The sequence below is a fragment of the Manis javanica genome, chromosome 18 (genome assembly GCF_040802235.1).
Source record: "Manis javanica isolate MJ-LG chromosome 18, MJ_LKY, whole genome shotgun sequence".
Lineage (NCBI taxonomy): Eukaryota > Metazoa > Chordata > Mammalia > Pholidota > Manidae > Manis > Manis javanica.
The window spans coordinates 4,129,126-4,150,964 of record NC_133173.1 but is presented as its reverse complement, the minus strand read 5'-3'; the positions used below and the strand labels follow the sequence as shown (position 1 = coordinate 4,150,964).

The window sequence follows — 21,839 nt, the reverse complement described above, 5'->3', positions numbered from 1 at the left end:
TAAAAGAAAAAGACTCTAGAACAGTCTTACTTGCTCATTAAAGTCTCCTAAAGACCTGGGATAGTCACATTTTTTTTTGAGTCCATAGTTTTATTGGCTGTGACTAAGAACAATAAAACTAGATCAGAATGAATGCCCTGTGGTGGTTGAAAATTAAAGCCCAGTTGGCAGCTTGACAAATGACAGTTGGGCCTTATCACCTTCCCTTTCAGATTTTCCGATTATTCTTTATCTGTGGAGCTAAAGGTTATGAGAGGATCTAACCTGTTTTGGCTGATTGGCTTGGGAGAGAGTTGCTTAACTCTTCTGTGGCTCACTTTATCATCTGCAAAATGGGTAGAGTCAAAGTTCAATACCGACCTCACAGTGACATTGTGAAAGTTAAATGAGTACTTAGCGGAGGGAGGTTGTGGCAAGTGTGATGGCCACGATTATTCACACCACGATTATTCACACACTATAGACTAGTGAGATTTGCATGTAAGGGGCAGCTCACTCCAAAATTCGAGTGGGGAAACCCAAAGACTAGAGTGGGACTCTGGCCCTGTTTTGGGAGCAGACGGGGAAAACTGAAACTCATGAGAAATAGCTAAAGACACAGTTCCTGACAATTCCTGTTTGTCCGGTGATGGTAAATGTTTCTAATAGGCAGCTCTATGGAGGGTTGTGTGTGTACGTGTGTGCAATTATATCCCGATATAAATACTTCCACCAGGGCCAAACTATGACCATAACATCCCTGACCAAATTTATGTCGTATTTCCACCGCACAGATACAATAGATGTAAATATCCTCAAGGGAACAGGTACTGGTAAAATTAACAGGAAGGAGTTTGAGCCTTTTAATATAATTTATGTCATTGAACATTCACGTAACTTAATTTTTAATAATGACTGTGTTTAACAACTGGCTTGCAGCATCCCTGAAAATTCAATACTTGGCTCTCATGAGCCTGTATAAACTGGCTCCAGCCGCCTCTGAATTAGTCGTCCGCGGGTCTGTGTTTCGAGCCTGTAATCACAGACAATTAGCATTTGTGTTTAGTTCAAGACACGACAACTGGACAGTTCTAAGAACAGGCTCGGTGTCCTCCTGGAGGACGGGTGCTCATTCCCCTGGTAACTGCATCTCCCCCCACAGGTTTCGGCCCAGGTGACCTTTTCCTCCCTTGGCTCTAGGCTGTTTGTCATTCCTATGCATCAGCACCTCCCCCCACTTCAGGACAGACTGCCTCGGGAAGGCCTGGGAGTGCACGTACGGCTTCGTGGCCAGCCACGGCTGAACCCCTGTCAGGTGCTCCCAAGGTTATGCAGATGACCAGGGGGAGAGGAGCAGCCTTGGGAGGAGCCGGCTGCTCCGGGCCCTCAGCCCCGGGGCCTGGGTTAGGAATACCCTTGCAAATAGCAGGGACTGTTATATAAACAATGACGACGTGCCCCCGGTGCCCGCTCTAGCTTTATAACTGTCTGAACCTCATCACAGTCCTGTGAAGTAGGCACTATTCTTATCCCAGGTCTGTGGGTGAGAAGTCCAAGACTTCACTAGAGTGCTGCGCCAACCTGCCCACACTCCTAGGGTAAGGACCCGGGATTTCCCCTTTCTCCCTCCACCGTCTTCCCTCATGTGGTACCTTCAGCTCATACACAATTATTTTGTGTTCTTTAACATGTTGCTTACTACTAAGTGTCCTAGCATAGAGACAGAAGCAGAAGCCATGGGTCTGAACATTTTGCTCAAGGAGAGCATGTGATGGTTGCTGCCTGCCTCTATTTCCTCTGAAAACAAAGAGGCAGAGGTGAGGGGGGCGACTGGTTGGGGGCACTGAGGAGAGGGGTGGAGTTTGTAACAACAAATTTGGGAGAAAGGTACAAGGAGGTTGCCAGGAGACGTAGCTGAAGCGGGAAGTGACAGGTGTGCAGTGGGGCCATCCCTGCAGGTGTCATTGTCCCAGCAGCCATATGTTGGGACCTCTGTCGGGGCTGGCTGTGTCTACAGCCATTGAGCCCATAAGCGCATCATCTCCTTTCTTACTGCTTTCGCCACCAGCAGGTGACACTCTCTCCAGGTTCTAAGGGTGCTATGGCCCCCCAGTGAGAACTGCAGGAGGGCGTCTCTGGATTTCTTCCCACCTTGTAACTTTACAAGGAGAAGTTGGCTGTCTGCAACCTGGAAAAGGGCTCTCACCTGGCAGAATTGGCCAGCACCCTTATCTCAGGCTTCCCAGACTGCAGAACTATGATAAATAAGTGTTGCTTAAGCCACCCAGTCTACAGTAATTTGTTATAGCGGCCCAAGTTGGCACACACAGCACGCGTACAATTCCGTGTGCAGAAAGAGGATGTTAGTGGTTTTGCCCAGAACAGAGCTGGACCGGCGGCTGTAGGTCAGTGATTTTCCCACTGCGTCATGGGATGTACTGCAAGCTGCCATGGTCTCCCCTTACTTGATCAAACAGAAAACATGTCCTTGGAATTGGCCTCCCCAGACGCAGCCTAGATGTCAGAACTCATCGCAAGCACTAGTGCTTTTCCTTTGAACTGGATTCAGCTCTTCAATAATTTAGACCTGAGTTTCATTAGGAGGTAAATATAGGAGGGGTCCTCTCTGATCTGAGGAGTGGTTACACAGGAGCCCCCCCAGAAAGAGTTCTGTGATAGATTAGCCAGGCCTGCCAAGGGCAAAGCAGTGGGAGGGTTAACCCTGGGTGCTAAATGTTTGCCCAAGCTGGTGAGAGGTGAGGTAGGGGACAGACAAGGATAAGCTTTGCAGAAAAGCTTGGAAGGGAAGAGGTCAAAGATTCTGCACAAGCCTTGTTTCTGCGGTCTCCCTGCTGAGTAGTTTAGAGCAGGATGGCTGCTGGCTGAGAGTGTTTATGTCCACCTGGGGGAGGCGAAGCAGGGGGGAGCCAGAGGGAGAAGAACAAACAGCAGCTCCTGGAGTTTGGATGCCTCCCACCCCCTGCTGAATCCAGGACACAGTAAGCAGGACAGTTACCAAGATTTCTGGGCAAGGCTGCCTCTTGGCACCCAGACCTGAGAGCTGGGAGGCCAAGGGCCTGTCAAAATAGCTTGGCAGGAAGAATGCTGAGTTTGTCTTTCTGCCAGAGGCAGGCACAGGGTGTACCAAAGGCAGCCTGGCCCCGTGCTCTAGGTACAAATGGATTTAGCAGTGCCTGAAGCTCACACAGTTGGGTGGGCAGGGCAGGGGGCTCCTTTTTTAGAAAAGAATATAAAATCATGTGCTGACTCTTGAAAGGGGCTTAGGCAAGTGAGGGGCCCTGAAGCCTAAGCTTCAGAAAGGGATACGTGTGAATCACCAAGGAAAGGAGAGGCCACTCTAGATCGGAGTGGTCAGGGAAGGAGGACTTAGAGCTGCAGACCAAATGCCAAGGAGCCAGCCATGTGTGATCTGTGGGAAGAGCATTCTGAGCATAAGGAACAGCAAGTGCAAAGGCCCTGAGGCTGACACAGGCTTGAGATGCCAAACTGGGAGCAGGTCAGTGTCCCTGGAGTGTGCCGAGCCAGAGGGGAGAGGGACAGGTAGTGAGTTCAGGGAATGGTCAGGGTCCGGGTTATGTGGGTTCTGGGAGGCAGGTAAGGACACCGTTATTTCAGGAGCTGTGGGAAGCCATTGGAAGGCTTTTAAGTGAACTAAATATGAAAAGAGCGCTACCGTGAAATGTGGAGAATGGTTTGCGTGAAGCTGCAATTGGAAGGCAGCACGGGGAGGCAGGGGTGCGTCCGCAGGACCTAGTCTTTCCAGGTCTGTAAGCCAGGGGGACAACCAGCAGTACCGAGGGGTACTTCCTCCCACTTCCTACAGAGGGCCCCTCGGATAAGCCTCCCCTGGTACCACATTCACCCCGTGGAACAATTTGGGAGCAAAAAGGCTAACCCGTATCTGTGTCACTGGACCTTATGAGTCCGGACAGCTTTCAAAGTCCCGGGTCAAACCTACGGGTAGAGACAACTCAGGGTGCCCTTAGCAGCCCCAGGGACCCCGGGAGGGCATGCCCTTGTTTCCGGATGGGGCCGCGGTGGCCACACTCCCTCCTGGGGCTGCGCAGTCCAGTCCGGGGCCTCCGAGGGGGCCTGACCTCGGTGGGAACCTCTGTCTCGGGAGCTCCAGCCTCCGCTGGCAGGGGTGTGGCACAAGGAGGGCCTGTACTGCCAGAGGCGCAGATGTGCCCTGCGGGGAGCAGGGAGGAAATGGGGGTGGTGTAGAGGGTCTGCGGCCCGGGAGAGGGGGGTGGCCATGGGGGATGAGCAGCGGGTGTGGGTGCAACGTGGCCTAGGGCCAGGCTTCCAGGCCCAGCCCCTGCAGAGTCCTTGGGGGCGAAGGGCCTCCCCCAGCAAGGCCAGGGCAACATCGCCTCAGCCCCTGGGCTCAAGTGTAAGGCAAGAGACCGACCCACGGGGCGGCCGGAGTTTCCCGGGGTGGTCGGAGGTGAAGCGCTGGGAGGGCCTGCTGGTGGAGGAGATTTGGTTTCCTGCCCTGAGCCTGAGCCTGAGACGCCAAAACAAAGGACTTCTGGCAGGTCAGAGGGGTTCTCCGGGCAGAAGGCAAGTGCCCACAGCTCAGGTAATGAGAGAGAAGTAACCACCGGTAGAAGCGGAGAGAGGAAAACACCACCTTGGTAAACTGGAGAAACTGGTTAACTGGTTACAGGGCTCGTGTGGGCCTGCGTGAGAGGGAGCAGGTGCTGGAGAGGTGATGGGGGTCCCGGCCAACGACCACCAACTTTCAAACGAAGAAACAATGGACAAGGGGAGGAAAGAAATGGTGGCCTGTGGCCCAGGTGCCTTCACACCAGTGATAGCGGCAACCCACAGTGAGCCCTGCCCCCAGCCACTGAAAATCAAGGCAAACAAAGCTATCTTTGGAGACGTAAAACAGTGACGGTGGTGTTAAACCACCAGTGCGAGGAAACGGAAAGATCGCAAAGCTTGGGATCAGCCTGGGGACCGGGTGTGGCCCCAGGAGGACAGGATCGCAAACAGGTAAAGGGACCCTGCTCCGCTCTCCAGCGTCCAAGCCCGGGGAAGGCTCTTCCCGGAGTCGGGCAGGGCGGTCTGTGGACCAAGGGCCAGAAGGTGGCAGTGTCTACCCAGGGAGGGGCTTCCGCAGGGCCCGCAGAGGGGGTGTCGCTCACCCCAGGGCGGCCGGGCCTTTGAGATCCAGCAGAAGCTCCTCCCACTCCCACCCCAAAGGCGGTGGACTCCCAGAATCCTCCTCACTGCTTCCAGGGTTCAAGAGGGCTTGTTCCCAGTCCTGATGGCTGCAGTCTTGCACTGCCTGCGCCCGAGGGCCTTGCCTCTCACTTCCCCATCCCTTCTCTTCCCTCTGCTGTGCCCACCCTAGACTCAGAGTTACTCTTACCTGCAATTTCTCCTCACACAAGATACAATTTAGGGCAACAGAGAGGTATACCTATGAGGAAAAAACAAACAATTTAAAATGCAGTAAGTATTACAGATCCCGGTCTTAAAAGTCTTATGGTATAAAAATCCCAACGATGTTTTTGCAGAAACAGAAAGAGCCACCCTAAAATTCATATGGGTTCTCCAAAGACCCCGAGTAGCCAAAACAATCTTGAAGAAGAACAAAGTTGGAGGTTTCACACTTCCCGATTTCAGAACTCAGTATAAAGCTCCAGTAATCAAAATAATGTGTTACTTGCATAAAGACAGAGACATAGGCCAATGGAATAGAAGAACCAGAAATAAATCCTCCTGTATATGGTCAAATGATCTCCAACAGGGGTGCCAAGACCGTTCAATGGGGGAAGGACAGTCTTGTCCACAAATGGTGCCGGGAAACTAGATCTCCACATGCAAAGGAATGAAGTTGGGCTCTTACCTAACACCTATATACAAAATTAACCCAAAACAGATCAAAGACCTAAACATAAGAGGCAAAACTAGAAAACTCTTAGAATAAAACATAAAACATAGGGGAAAGCTTCATGACATTGGATTTGGTAATGATTTTTTGGATAAGAGAGGCAATGAAAGAAAAAAGATAGATTGTACTTCATCAAAATTTAAAACTTCTGTGCATTAAAGGAAACAACAGAATAAAAAAGCAACCGCAGAATGGGAGAAAACAGAAATCACAGATCTAATGTGGGGGCTGGTAACCAAAGAATATAAATAATCCTACAACTCAGCAGCAGAACAACCAACCCACTAGAAAATGGGCAAAGGACTGAAACAGACATTTCTCCAAAGATGATATAAAATGGACAATAAGCCCCTAAAACGTTGGTAAACATAACTAATAGCTCACAAAATGCAAGTCAAAACCAACTGAGATACCTCTCCACACACATTAGGATGGCTACTATTAAAAATAAGACAAACCAGAAAATCGCAAAAGCTGGAGAGATGTGGAGAAATAGGAACTTTTGTGCACTGTTGCTGAGAATGGAAAATAGTACTTCCACTGTGGAAAACAGGATGGCAGTTCCTCAAAAATTAAAAGCAGAGTTATCATGTGATCCAGCAATTCCACTTGTGGGTAGATACGTAAAATAATTGAAGACAGGGTTTCAAAGAGCTATTTGCACACACATGTTCATGGCAGCCTAACTCACGATAACCAAAAGGTGGAAGCAACCCAACTGTCTACCAATGGATGATGGATAGACAATGGAATATTATTCAGCCTTAAAAAGGAAGGAAATTCTGTCACATGCTACAACATAGAAGCACCTTCAAGATATTATATGCTAAGCGAAATAAACCAGACACCAAAGGGCGAGTACTGTGTGATTGCACCTGTCTGAGGTCCCTAGGATAGTCGAATTCATAGGAAGTAGGACAGTGGTTGCCAGGGACTGGGGGAAATGGGGAGTTAGTATTTGATGGGTATGGAGTTTCAGTTTGGAAGATGGAAAAAACTCTGGAGATGGGTGGTGGTAATTGCACAAAAATTGCACATTTCATCTGAAAATGTTAAAATGGTCAATTTTATGTATATTTTACCACAATTGTTCTAAAAAGCCCTTTGGTGTCCCTGCCACTGGGAATTTCTCCCAGGCTGTGGCTCCTGCCATTTTGTTCTGCCCTCTGCACCCCCGTCATTTCTCTGACCTTCTCTCCTGTCTTCTCTCTTTTGGGGTCCTTTCCTCCAGGTTCCTGTTAACGACCCCTGTGAAGCTGTTTGGCATCTTGTGTGTTTAATGTCTCCCTTCAGCAGTGCCCTGGCACCTCTCCTTTCTCAGCCAAAGCGGCTGATGGAGATATTTTCCTAAACAAACTGTTCTCACCCTGCTAAATGCATTGAAAACCTGCCATCTGGTGTATACATTGGTCTCCTGAGAAATCGAGTTGTCCAAGCCCACAGCTGAGACTCGGGTCTTCTCTCCGCCAGCTGCCAGGCTGAGGGTAGGCCTGGGGATCCAGGAGTGAATTTCTCAGGGTAAAGGCCACTGTGGGCAGCCTCTTGGCAGCCTGCCAACAGCCCCTTCTGGCAGCATTCCATCCGAGCATCCCAGATCAAGCCTCAGACATGCAGGGCCTGGGGAGAAAACAAACAGCATGACGATAGCAGGGAGCGATCACCAAGCCGAGGTGGGGTGAACTCGGCCTGGAAGGCAGAGGTGCTCAGGATCCAAGGCTGCTGGGGAGACGGGGTGAGGTGACGGAGGACTGGACCTGGGGAAAGCCTCCACCTGCACAGATCCTGAGCCATGTGTGCATGTGCGTGGGGCAGACCAGGAGCTCTTACTGTGAAGGAATATGACAAACCAGGTGGGGAATCAGTCGGCAGCACCCTTCCAGGCCGGACTCCAAAGCATATCCAAGAGGGGACCCCAGGAGAGGTCTTCAGAACAAAAACTGTCCCTTGATAATTGCTTACCATGCGCCAGGCACTAAACACTGATAGCAGCTATAATTACTCTTGCTACATGCCAGGCGTTGTTCTAGGCCAGCACTGTCCAAAAAACACAATGCAAGCTACATAGGTCATTTTAAATATTCTGTAGCTGCACTCAATTTTTTTATTTTTTTAAAAATCAAGACATTTATTAGCATGTATACCTTGTGTATCCATGGCAGATACCCAGGGAAAAGTGAGGGAGTCCTCTGCATTTTAAAAAGTTCAAAAAAATCAAAAGTGAAATTAATTATAAAAGTGTTTTGTTTAACCCAATAGGTGCAAAATATTATCAATTCAACATGTTAATCAAGAAATTAGTGAGATTTACATCCTCTTTCCATATTAGGTCTTCAGAATCCGATGTGAATTCACACAGCACATTTTGGTTTGGACAAGGCACATCCCAAATGCTCATTCCAAGTACATGTGGGTGATGGTTACTCGGCTGGACGGAGTAGTTTAGATATGTTAATTCTAAATGTAAGCACTTCAGATATATTAGTTCATTTAGCCCTCATAACCCTGCTTTGTTATCCTCATTTTACAGATGAGAAAAGTTAAACACAGAAAGAAAATGGCAGAGCTGGGATCGAACCACCAAGCCCAGCCAAGTGTGGGTCCAGAATCTGCTCTCATAACCAATGTGCTTCCACCATTACCTGGCTCACTTCCTGTAGGCCTGAAAGAAAAAGGCTGCCTGCTGTGATGGCCTGTTTTACAAAGAAGAACAGAGGATGAAACAAGCTACAGGGTCTTGTCCTTTCGGTGGTCCTGCTGGGTTTGAACCTATATGGAGTGAAACTTGGAGACATCATCTTGTACTTCAGTCGGTGCTGGGATGGAGAGGCTGGGTGTGGCCCCCTGCACCCCTAAGGTGAAGTCCACTTTGAAAAGTTCAAAGGAAGAGTGGCCCCGTGGCTTGAAGTGGGAGGGGAAAAGTGTTGGCCCCATTTTCTACACCATCATTTTACTTGGCTGCTGGCCCATCCAGCGATGGCACCATAGTTTATTTCAGCAATCCCTATTTGGCGGCAATTTTTCACTAATATAAACAGCCCTACAATGACCATTCTTGTAAATTATTTTTCCCCACGATGATTTATTCTCCACTCCATCACTGGCTGAGTGTAGGGGAGCGCCCAGCAAAGTCCCTAAGCCTGACATATTGGGGCTGCATAGAAAAGAAAAGCCCCTGAACTTGGCCACTTAACGCTCTGGTGCTTTATGTTCATAATTTCATTTTCTTGTCATTTAGGCCAATTTCATCTTCATCCAACACTTGGTTCCACCAAGCCTTCTGCTCTCTGCTGAGCTTCAGCTCAAGAAGAGAAGTTTCTAGGACTACAAGGTTGGTCAGGGTTGCCTCTCCTGGTGGCAGATGCAAAGCGATGCTTCTCCAGGCCCTGCCTTCGGCTGCTGGTCTCGGGAAAGTCCTCCAGGGAGCCCCGCGCAGCTTTCACCCTCCTGCTTTGGAAATGTTTGTGCAGCTTCCTGGCTCCCTCCCAGGTGACGTCTGCCCTTTTACCTTTCAGGCTACTCCTCTCTCTTACCCGATGGGCAACTTTGGGCAGGCAGGAGGCCAACTGAAATAGTTCTGTAAATTGCCTTTTTATGTTTGTAACTAGAGCAGAGGTTTTAATTAGGGTACACGGATGTGGGAGGGGTGACAACTCAAACCCCCTGAATGACTGTGCCGATCCTATGTGTGTGAATATTTCTAGGGAGAGGTTGCTTATAGTCATTCGATTTCCAAAGGGGTCTGGGAAAGAGTTGCAACCACGCCTGGAGTCTGTGGTGGGCCTGAGCGGCCACCAGATTAGACAGAACACTGGCTGCTTTTTTGAAGGCTTTTCTGGCCAAGAACCGTCACTTCCTGTTGATGGCTGGTGGTGGCTTGTAGTGGGGACACCTGGCCTTTGCTCTGCTGCCCCACAGGCTGAGGCTCGAATTCTAGCTGGAAAAAAAAAAAGTTACAAATTACTTCCTGAGCTGATCCTTGGTTTCTCGTGACCAGGAAAATCTTTCAGTGTAAAAACTTGAAATACCAAGAGCTTGTTGTATTGCCAATCTTCTCTCTCTTTAATTACACAGAGCTGCCACAACAAAGTACCACAGATGGGGTGGCTTAAGCAGCAGAAATTTGTTTTCTTACGGTTAGAAATCCAAGGAGGCTACATGTCCAAGATCAAGTTGTCGGGCAGGGGCTGGTTCCTTCTGAGGCCTCCCTCCTTGGCTTCCCACACGGCCTTTCCTCTGCACGTCTGTGTCCTGATCACTGATCATCTCCTCTTATAAGGACGCCTGTCATATCAGGTTAGGGCCCACCCTACCGACTTCACTCTAATGTGACAACCTCTTCAAAGGCCCTACCTGCAAACACAGTCACCTTCCGAGGTGACTGTTCAGCCACCTGAACATGACCCAATTCAGCCCATGACATATCCATTACATTTTTGTGACCACAGAAGCAACACCTGCTCCCCATGGAAAATTTGGAAACTTCAGAACTAAAGAAACTAAGTTAAGAATTGCTGCAAAAACCATTTTTCTTAAGTGTACAAAGTAAAGGGAAAGCACACCTCTCTGTCTCCACCTTCACGCCTCCTCCCCAAAGAAGGCCTGTAGGAATGTTCTGTAATAACGAGGGTCGTGTCCTTGCAAACTTTTGCTGTGTCTGCACGGGCCGCTCCCAGGACCGTCCCTGTCCCTGTCGCTCTGCCTGGTGGTGCTGACATCCTGGAGATTGTGCTGGGGCTGCTGTGGATCAAATCTTAGGGGACGGTCACAGTGATTCTAGAATTGTCTTGTTTGAAGGGTATGCAACACGTTAAACACCAGATCTCAGATTTAAAAGGAAATTTGAAAAAGAAGGCACGTAAAGATAAATGAGACCCATCAGAATAGCTTCTGGGAGGCACTGAGATGTTTGCTGCGCTTGAGTTTAGGCACTGAGGCAGTCGGCTGTTTTTCCTTCCTTCATCTTCCTACGTAGCAGGATTTTCTGCTTTTTCTTTAATGGGCTTATGTTACTTCTTATAATGTGGGAAATAAACAGCTGTAACAGAATATTGCCAGGGAGGACAATTAAAAGGAACTGTGAGTTCTGTGCAGAGCAAGGAGATAAAAGAAAGAGCGGACAGAGGGGGGTGGGGGGAGGCTCCTAGGAAGGTGGGGGTGCATCGGGCGATGGGGCCTTTGCCTTTCAGCCCTGGCAGAGAACAGTGCGTGCGAGTGAGGGTTGCCAGGAAAGAGCTTGCACTTAGCTAGTCCGAGAGGAGCACAAGAGTTTGTAAATGAGCTCCTGGCTACTTGAAATAAGGCCCTTTGGCCTGGACTAATTATATCCTGGCTACTGAGAAATGGGATGCTGAGTCACTGCCCGCGGTCTCGAAAAATTACAGTGAAAGTGGGCTGGAAGGTTGGCCTGGGTCAAAAGGCCGTTCCTGTTTCGGGAAGAGGGTAGAGACTTCAAACATTGGACTGGGGGCTGAGCAAGATTAAAGGGGTGATCTGGAAAGCTCTAGAAAAGGAAGTGATGGTTCCTGGGAACCAGAACGGGTTCATCAGCCCCAGCTCCAGACCAGCTTCGGCTCTTGACACTAGGCACAGATGTCCTGGGTTCAGCAGGTCCCCCAGCAGACTTGCTAGAGTCTTGCAGTCGGGATGGGAGATACGGAGCAGGCACTTACCCAGTGAGGTCTGACGGTAGCAGGTCGAATTATCACAGCCCCCAGTCAGTGGGGTGATGTCAAGGTGAAGACAGGTCTCTAGGTCCATTCAGTGTTTCTTAGCAATTGCTAGGGATTAGGGATCTAGTGGAAAACAGGACTGATATGCCCTTGCCCTTATGGGGTTCATAAATCAGCGTAATCTATTTACTTATTGAAGAAGGAAATACAACAATTTCTTTGACCTTCCCGAGAGAGTAGCCTCAGCACCTAGCTGCCCATTGGTGGTTTGGATGGCACTGATGCCTCACAGGTAAGGGATGTTGCAAACCTCTGCGCACAGGTGGAGTCCAGCGGTGCCCTGGAGCAGCACAATTAGGCAATTGGTCCATCCATGCAGGTGAAACACAAATCATCCCCCCAGGCCCATACCTGGGAAGCCACAATGCTGCCATTCAGTGCAGGAAAGCCCACTGGTCACCCATCCAGCAGCCATCCTTTCAGAAAATGCCACGACCCCCACCCCCACCTACCCCGGGGTGTCCCCTTTCTTCCTGCATCCACATGCCTCAGGGAAATGGACCCCACACCCAGGAGTCACCCCCTTGGCCTAAGGGGAATCCTATTCTGCTTGAGGGTGACTGGTTCAGGAAAGGGCATGGGACCCAATCGGACAATATCCAGAGAAGTCCAGGGTGAGGGGAGGGTGACTTCTGGGACGTTTTCTCCCTCCTGAGAGAGGCCACAGTCCATCAGTTTGAAATGTTTTTATCACCCAGCAACAGAGTCCCTCCGCCCGACCCACACCCTGACCAACAGCGGCTTTAAGAGCACAGATACTTAGTGAGTTCAGTACAAAGTCCAGAGCTACATGCTTCCTGGCACTGTCTCTGTGATTCTCTGTCTTTCATTTGTGGTGCTAAGAAGGTTGCTGCTCCAGCCATTCTGTCCACGTTAGGGCCGGAAGAAAGGGACTATGCCCGCGACACCTGCCCCTTTTCTGCCCAAAGCTTTCCCAGAACGTCCCTGGCACTCCGCCACTTCCCTATCATTGGGCTGAACTGTGTCTCGTGGCCATGCCTATAGTTCAAGGCCGACTGGGAACGTGAGTTTTTGGTGTTTCTTTCCTAGAAGAACCAGGAGAGGGACAAGGCGGCTGGGAATGGGAACTAGGTTAGCTGCCAACAGGGGTGACACCCCCAGTTTCTGCACATCTCACTGCCTGGTCCTGCTGCTGTCGTCTTAGTTCCAGCCTGAGCAGGAACAAGGGCCGAAAGGCCAGAGCAGAGAGATGAAAAGAGCTGCATCCAAGACCAGTATCCCAATTAAAAGAGCAAAGTAGGTGAAGACAAAGTTCACAGCAAAGGGAAATAAGCAGCCCTTAAGCCTATGAAAAAATAGCTTAACTCCACTCCTAATAAGAGCAGTTAAAATGGAAATAACACTGCCATAGCACATTTCACCCGTCAAACTGGCAAAAAGCCAATTGCTTAACAATACATTCTCTTGTCAAGGCCACAGGGGGTCAAGCACTGGTACATGAAGGACAGCAACGCAGTCTCCAGTGGTGGGGAAAGAGCCACCAAAGGAAACCATGAATTGTGGGCTTTGGGTCCTCACTGAGATGCCCTGGGGGCCACCCTCCGTGGAAAAGCCTATGACATGGCACAGAAATGTCCTCACTGATCAAGTCAGTTTGAGGAGGGTTTCTAGTACCAAGAGCCAAAACTATACCACATGATGCCCCTGCGCACCCCCCAGGCCCAGGGGCAAAGTTGATGGGTCCAGAAGCCAGACTGTGGGAGTCCAACTGAGTCAGTCATCCAGTGACCAGCCAAATCCAAAACAGAAGTTCAAAAACAGACTGGGGTCACATTCAGCCCTTGTGGTCCTGAGGCAAGGTGCCCCCCGGCTGGTGAGAAGTCCTAGTGGGATCGAAATGTAAAATGATTCTAAGGAGCGAGACCCTGGGGTGGTAAGACACTACCTGGTCTTCCTTGACCTGATGTCCTGAGGCATTTCAGTATTTGGTTCATTTCATTATCCTTGGTTAAATTTCTTACTGACTGAGCATCTTTCTGGTTTCTGCGTGTTTCCAAACTGCGTACCCCCACTCTAAGTGCGTCCACTGGTGGAATCCCTCAGTCCCCCCACTCAGCATTCCTCAATGATGACCTTCCACTCAAGCTACCCCGCCTCATGTACTGCAGTTCATGACCCATGAGAGTGGGAAGACCTGGCTTCTGGGGTTGGGAGCCTTCATGGCTGTGGGGATCCAGAGGCCTGCATCTCCCTTCTGAGATGGAGAGCGGGCCGGGAGAAACGTAAAGCCAGCAGAGCCTCCCTGAGGTGGTACTGCGGGGGTGAGTACTCCGAAGCCCCCAGGTACAGCTTTAGGCCTGCTAGGGGCAGTAAGAGGGGTACAAGGGGCCAGGTAGCTCTGATGGTGGCTCATGTTTGATCATGTGGCAGCCCAGTAGCAGGAGCCAGAGGGTAGGAAGAGTGTGGGGTCCTTAAGCAAGGGCAAAACAGTGAGAGGAGGTGCCAGTGGGCCACTGTGCCTTGGGGACATAATGGCGATGTCTCCAAAGGTATGGATATGCTGGCCTCCTCCGACATACAGGCCTCAGTCTGTGGGCTTGGCAATCTTCCAGACCCCTTCAAACCATGTTTCCAGCAAGTGTCTGGCCAACAGCCTTATACCCACTCTGACTACTGCTCTTAGCTCATGCGCGTTTAGTTTATATTTTGTGATTGTTTGCAAATTGTGTCATCTGTGTACATTATGTCTAAGGTGGAGATAGGTCCCTGAGATCAGGATGTGTCTGCTAGGTATTTTTTGAATTGCCATCCTCCTCCCAAACACCACCAGTAACAGCCAGTGCCTAATACAGGGCATTACATCAGATAGACAAAAACGCTTGTAAAGAAGTTCATATCCCAGCAGGCAGAGGTCGGCCCCCGCTGGAAAGAAGCACTAGATAACTGAAATGCTGAGTTTTCAGAGCTGAGGAATGTGTCGAGAGCTTTTACTTTTATAGTTCGCACAACAGACTTGGCACCTATTTGCCCTGAGACGACTGTCACAATCACAAAAGGAGTGGGAGTTGTGTTCTGTAGCTCCCATAACCTCCCGGAATGTATCGACGTGGGAAGACTCTTCCCTGAGCTGGCAAATCACTAAAACAACAGTTTTCAGACCTCACATCCTCCTGCCTTAGCAGGTAAATGTACAAGAAATTAGAGTCAGAAAAATTTGCTTTGGCTTCAGAAAATCTAAGACAGCTTTTTCCAAAACTGTTCACTATGAGATTCCTTGAGATAGCAACCTAACGCAAATGATTTATGTGTGTTCTCAGCTTTTCAGAAATGTATTTCCTTTAAAAAAAAAAAAAAAGGAAAGGTGCAAATTGTCACGGTCTCAAGTCCAAGGTGTGGGGGGTACGTCTGGCCACGAGGGGGCGTGGTCTCCCCAGCCCTGGGCCAGAGAGCCCACGACAGGCGCTCCCACTGTGCCCCGCCCCAGCCTCGCAGAGACTAGTCCCCAACCTGCAGCCCAGGTCCCGAGGGTCAGGTGGACACCAGACCGCCCCTCCGTTTGAGCAGCTCCAGCAATGGCTATGTCCGGGGTGCAGAAGGCTGTGAGCGGCTGGGCTGGGAGAGCCCGTGTTTCAATTACAGACGGGGCAGCAGTGCTGAGCTGGCAGCTTGATCCGGGAGCCAGGAGGGCGGTGGTGTCTGGGGCATGACCTCGGGTGGAGTGGTGCTGGACAGGGTGCTAGGCGGAGCCTGACTGGCGGGACCAGTGGCGCGTGGGTGTGGCAACCACAACAGAGACAGACCACACAGGCCCTGCGGGATCCACTCTGTGGCCTGGCCAGCAACTCCGGCCCTGCCAGACTTGGGGCTGTGTGGCGTGGCCCAAGCAACGTGCACACTTCTCAGCGAGGTCCTCTGCGGCCTGGCTTCAGTCTCCCGTCTTCAGTATCACCGTCTCCAGAACGGTAGCTCTTCTCCAGCCAAGCTGAATGAACTGTTTTTCTCGCAATGACTTGTGCTTGACTCCATTCATTTGTTCATTCACCTCTTGATAAGTACTCCTATTGGGTGCCCACTGTAGCCGGCGCTGTGGAGACACAAGACATTGTGCTGCCCATGAACCCAGTTCCGAGGCATCCAGAACATGATTCATGCTTTGCTCCCCACCCTTCTTTGCCTGGCCAGCGTTTACCTTCCCCTGAATGACCTTCTCAAGCCTCTCCAGCTCCAGGAAATCCCTTCTGATTACTCTGAAGTGAGGAAAAGGACCTCAGGCTGTCCTGGATACCATGTCTTCCGGAGTGCCTAATACCTGGCATGAGCAGGGGTTCGATAAATATTTGTTGACTTGAGTGAATGAGGTGATCTTGTCTGTCTCCAGCTTTATGGTCCAGATTGCCTAAAACTTTCACTTGGAAAATCAAGTCCTGTGACGACTCTCCTACAGAACTGTTGTGTTTATCACCACTCCATGCCTGGTGGTTGGGTTAGGCAGGGCTCTGGAGTTACAAAGGGCAGAAAGGAATTTATTGGCTCACTGAACCGCACCGTCAGGGTATGGTAGGAAGGGCTGAGCTTGCCTTCGGGGTAGCAGACACCTCAGATAATAATGTCAGGCCGCTCTGCTGCCCATCACGGCTTCTCTCTTTGATGCCTTCATCCACTGCTGTCAGCTGGTCCAGATTCACATCCTTTGAGCCCATCTATCCAAGAGGAATAGGATTTTCTTCTCCAGCTCCAATTTTAAAGTCCTGGTAAAAGTTCTGTTAAGCTTGATTTTTCTGGCTCACATACCCCTCTCTTGGACCTCATCACTGTGGCCAGGAGCAGTGTGTAGGCTGATTGGCAGCCCCTACTTGAATGACAGAGTCAGATAAGAGAAGGGGCAGCTGCTCCCCAAAATATGGATGAGAGGAACAGACGTGGCAACAGAGAAAAGCCAGGGCCACCGCCCTGATGTGTAGCTGCATTGGCAGTGTAGACCTTGTACTGGGGACAAGGACCATACATGCACATAGCGCCTTTGTGGATAACCAGAACATGATAAATATTGGCTGATTTATAGGAAAAGGAGGTGTGTGTAGGGGGGGGAGCTGAAATCCCTGTGAATCTTCCCTGCAATCTGCATGAGCCTACGGCCATCCACCTCGTTGCTGCAGCTGTGGGTGGGGTTGTTTGTCTCAGGGTGCGGAACTGGAGCAAGTCCTGAGCCATGTTATGACTTGAGCTGTCACTTCTGGTTTTCCTTCTGAGAAAATCTGAGCCCAGCAGTGTGAATAACATTGGCTTTTTGTCTCAAATGGGGAATGGCTCTAAGACTGGTTTTTCTATTTGTTCCTATGTCTGTTTTGGGAAAAAGCGAAGAGCACAGTTTTGTGGAATGGCATCTTTCTTGGACTGTCCCAGGAGTGTGGCCATTTCAAAAGAGGAGGTGTTCCTCTCGGAAGAGCTTCCGGCTTTCGACAGCCTTACTAAGTAATATTATTGTACCTATTTCTTTGATGAGGAAACTGAGGCCCAGCAATGTGCCCAAGGTCCCAGAGTTGTGAGAAGTGGGGAGGACTGTGCTTAGGGCTTTGCATACCTCAAAAGTTTACATCACGGCAGTCTTCTAGGGGCAGAATCAGATGACAGCCTGAGTACAATTTAAATTCTACTTTCCCAAGGACAGAGAGGAAAGTAGAGCTGGATTTGCTGATTCCAAAGCCTATCCTAGTTCCCTTCCTTAGACTGTGTGTCCAGGTCGCTCCACCTGTGTGCCTCCATTTCCTAATCTGTAAAATGGGGATGGTAATAGCACAGGCCTCAAGGGTTTGTTGTGAGGATTCAACAAAATGACACCGACACCTGGGCATTGTTAAGGGCTCCCTAATGTTGCTGTCTGACACCACTAGACCTCCCTCAGGGTCACGAGGCCAGCCACTCCCTCTTGCGGGAGAACCAGATCCCGTGGGAGCTGCGCCCTGACCCAGGTGCTCCAGAGGCCTGGCTGCGGGCGCCTGGGAAAGTCTGTACCAGGAATAAAGGGAACAAAGGCCCCAGGTGCTCCGTTGATGCTTTGTCTGGCTGCAGGCCCATTTCCTGCTGGATCAGGTTGCTCTTGGCTGGCTGGGCTCCGGGAGCTGACCCCTCTCCCCTGCCCCTGCCCCCTGGCAGCTGAGGGCCGGGCCTAGTGACACAGAACAGGGCCCAGCTGGGCAGCACACGTGCTTTCTGGAGTCCAGCTCTGAGGTCTCACTGGTTGAAGAAGGATGCCTTGGGGTGCTAGGCCCTTCCTATAAGCTCTGCGGCCTCAGTGAACCCCTCCCATTCTCCTCTGGTGGGATAACCTTGGGGGTCCCGGGGCCAGGATCAGAGACCTGGACTTGAATGCCAGCCCAGGAATGGAGCAGCAGGGTACCCCTAGGCAAGCCACCTTTCTCTCTGTGTCTCCTTTTCCTGTTATGTATGTTCAGGAGGTGAGGCTGGTCATGAATAAAACCCTTGCAAGTCCTAACAATTCCCTGGGGCCCCCAACACTGCCTGCAGGAGGTGGAACTTCAACCCAAAGGAGGGTGATCGTAGTGCCACACAAACTTCTAGATCATGTCCTGCCCCTCCTTCGAACCCCACCCCCCACCCCCGCAGGCCCTGGCCCACTCCCCCGCCCGACCCTCTCCAGCTGCAGCTCTGAGCCACTAGAGGCTCTGGGTTCCCCGAACAGGAGTCTTTTACTTCCTCAGGGCTCTTGCACTTGCTGTCCCCTCACACTGGAACACACTGCGCTCCAGGTGTTTGTGTGGCTGTCCCTGTCACTCAGGTCTTAGTACTTAGGTGCTGCCTCCGCAGAGAAGCCTTCTGTGGTCGCCCTTAACATAGCTCCTGCCTTGTTCCTCGCCATCAGCCCCCTCCCATTTCATTTCATTCAGAGCACTCGCCTCTCTCTGAAGGTATCTTTCTGTTTCCCTTGTTCTTGTCTGCCTCTCCACTGGAATCTTAGCTCCTGAGGAAAGGGCCTCGTCTGTCCGTCCTTCCACTGTCTCGCCAGCCCGAGAGCTGGGCCTGACAGGAGGTGAGGCGTGTGGGGTTCTCGGTAGGTCTCCAGGCTGCAAGACCCATCATGGAACAGGGGCCTCCGCGTCTGCTCCCGTCAAGCTCTCCTAAGGGCTGCTTCACAGGCAGGTGTGCAGGTGTGAAAATACCTTGGCTTTCCAAAACGTTTTCACCTATGGTGCCTCATTTGCCCCTCATGTCACACCTCCTTGTAAGACAGGCAGGCCAAGATCAGAAAGCCCATTTTATAGGCGAGAAAATTGAGGTGCCCGGAGGCTTAAGGAACTTGCCAAAGGTCATATGAGTCATAAGGAGCAGAAGCAGGGCTAGGATGCAAGTCTTAGCCAGCTCTCTCCAGGACTCTAACCCAGACGTGGGAATGCCTTAAAGAGAAAATCCACATTTCAAAGCCATTTTTCCATTAGGCCACATCGCAGATGTGCAGATATTCAGAATTACTGCATGAGGGGGTAGTACTCTGACCTCTGAGGTTCTTTTCTGCTTGGAATTTTTCTACAACTCTGATGTATGTGTTACTTGTAAGTCTCATCCAGGGAAACTCTAGAATTCTTGCCTTCTTGAGTGGCTGAGAAACCCCAGTTTCTTCCCTGTTCTTCGTCTGTGGAATTATAGCTGTGCCTCCAAATAACACAGAGGACAGAGGACTCTACTCATCATACATCACACCCATTTTCACATATACTTAGCTGTAGAACCAGCTGGCCTGGCTCCAGGGAGGGCGTTTATCCCATGTGGACTCACTTCCAGTTGCATGGAAGGTGAAGTTCTTCATGGCATAAATTGTTACCATCATAACGGCATCTTTGGATGCCTTCGTTAAGCTCATGAAGGGCTTATTAAGTCTTGCCATGACCTCCTGCTCGATCTGGCAGCAAGAGAGGGGATGCAATACACAGCTGCTCCTCCAAGGGAGAGCAGAAATCCACACTTACTGGTGCCTTTATGAACATGTGTCTGTGTGGGTGTGTGGGCCTGCAGAGAGACAGTCCGGAAGGATGTACTTCAAAATGCCAATGGTGGCATGTCTGGTAATGGCATTTTGGGTGATTTCACTCTCTTCTTTATGGTTTTTGGTATTGTCTGAATTTATATTTTTACAATGAGCAAGCATTTCCTTTGTAATCAGGGGAAAAAAGCTCCATTTTCATCTTGAAAAGGAATTGAAGAAAGCCATTGAATAGAAATATAGGAATAGGAAAAGGCTTTGACATGTGTGTGACCAATATTCTCAGTCAAGTCACTCTGGGAATGTAATGCAGGTAGAGTCTGTGTCAGCCACCAACGGACCGTTTACTTGGGGCATTTGAGCTATTAATGGAATAAGGACTAATTTAACTTCTTCCTGTGAATGAGGCTAACAGTTATAATCTTCTTGGCACTCTCTTTGAACAGCTCTCATCTTTCTCAGACCCTAATGATTAATGTCACAAGCTCTTCCCAAAGACTGTGCCGTGGCGCTGGAAGAGAACTGAGAAGTGAAATGACTTGTTTATGGGTGATTGTCAGTGAGTCAGAATCACTCAGAGTGCTGGAGTTTCCAGGCCGTTAACTTACCTGCCTGAACCTATGAGTCAGGGTCATCCAGGCCGAGTTGTGTGTGTGCTCCCGCCCTGCTCTTCTGGTGGCGCCCCCGGCCTGTACACATGCACACACATGGGCACGCAGCAGCCTCCTCATCCGTGTATCCTGGGGAGGGTGCAGGCACACTCATCTTACTAATCTGTCCTTGAGTGCTGAGCCCAGGCTGTAAGCTGCCAGATAGGGACCAAAAAAGGGAAAAGTAAATATTAGTTATTTCCTCCTCTGTAAAAGTTGCAACAGTCTAGCTGTAGCTTAGAGCGTGTCTTTTGTGAATAACCAGAAACAACCCACGTGTCTGTCAGTAGTGATCTGTTATACTGTATCATAATATAATATTGTATATCCAGAAAATAGAATACTATGCAGCTGTTATAAAGAAGAAGTAGATCTATGTAAAATGATATAGAAAATAGCTTTAAGAGTAAGAGGGAAGTTGCTTAACACTGTGTACATCATGATTCCATTTGTGTGAATGTGTATTATGACTCTTATTTTTCAAATTATAAATGGAGATCTTCTCATTGTAAAAGAATAAACACTCCTGGAAAATTTAGACTAAGATGTGAAACTCCCACATCACGACATGCATTAGTCAGGACAGGCTAGGTTATGCTGTAGTAACGAACATCTCTCAACATCTCAGTAGCTTAAAACAACAAAGATGTATTTCTTGCCCATGCTTCACAATGATGAGCTTGCAAAGGCTTATCCCAGCACTGTCATTGTATGACACCACCATCCCAACACGGAGCTCCAGGGGTCACCGCTACGAGGGAAGAAAGTGTGAGGACCACACAATGGTTCTCCAATGCCTCCAATGTTTGTACCTGCTTTTCTCAGGTAGACACAGATGCCCAGGAGGGACACTCGCATTTCACTGGCCAAGGTGAGTCACATGACTATACCTAACTTCCAGAAAGTGAAAGGGTAATCTTCCTGTGCATCCAGAAAGAGAAGAGAGCTAGACATATCGGTGAACCCTGGTATGTCTTACTACCCACCCAAATCAACTTTGCCCATTTACATTGGTATACATAGTGGCTTCCCAGTACTTTAAAAATATAAGACGATTTTGTAGTCGCAACCTGGTTATGGTGTAGCTGGGAGAGAGAGGCATCTTTATGGCCAGGCAGAAGCTGCCTGGTGAGACAGAGCAGGGGTCAGGTGCAAAGCAGCTGCCCTGTGTCCTCCAGCACCCTGCAGCCCATCTGGGCTGCACTCCTTTTACCCTTTTCTTCCCAAAGCTGAGGAGAATAACTTTCTAGTTAAAGGAGGACCAGTCTGCTCATATAAATATGTTGTTTTAAGAAATAATGACCATTATAATATTTCTAGAGGACAATCAGGCAGCATGTATCAGGAGCCTTAAACATGTACAGACCCTTTGATCTATAGAGAAGAATTTATCCTAAGAAAATAATAGAACAAGCAAATAAAGATGAATTTTTATTGCTCATAAGAAAAAAACTGAAAATAACCTAAATGTCTAACCATAGGGATTAAGCAAACCAGAGAATGCTTCATTTACCTAACTGTATTTAGATGTGAAAGGATATAAATTGTCCATTGAGATGTCATATAGGAAAGAGCAAAATATATATATATATATATAT

At 49.6% G+C, this 21,839-nt stretch overlaps 1 long non-coding RNA gene across 2 annotated transcripts; it reads left to right on the top strand.

Annotated features, from left to right (window-relative positions):
• The first annotated feature begins 3,218 nt into the window (after positions 1 to 3,218).
• Positions 3,219 to 21,733, top strand: LOC108389102 (uncharacterized). Of its 2 annotated transcripts, XR_012127173.1 has the most exons (4): positions 3,219 to 3,496; positions 8,433 to 8,759; positions 9,141 to 9,391; positions 21,067 to 21,733. It is a non-coding gene; the product is annotated as an uncharacterized lncRNA (long non-coding RNA). The 2 variants fall into 2 exon arrangements; XR_001851195.3 differs by lacking the exon at positions 21,067 to 21,733 and having other exon boundaries at positions 9,141 to 11,015.
• Positions 21,734 to 21,839: the final 106 nt, after the last annotated feature.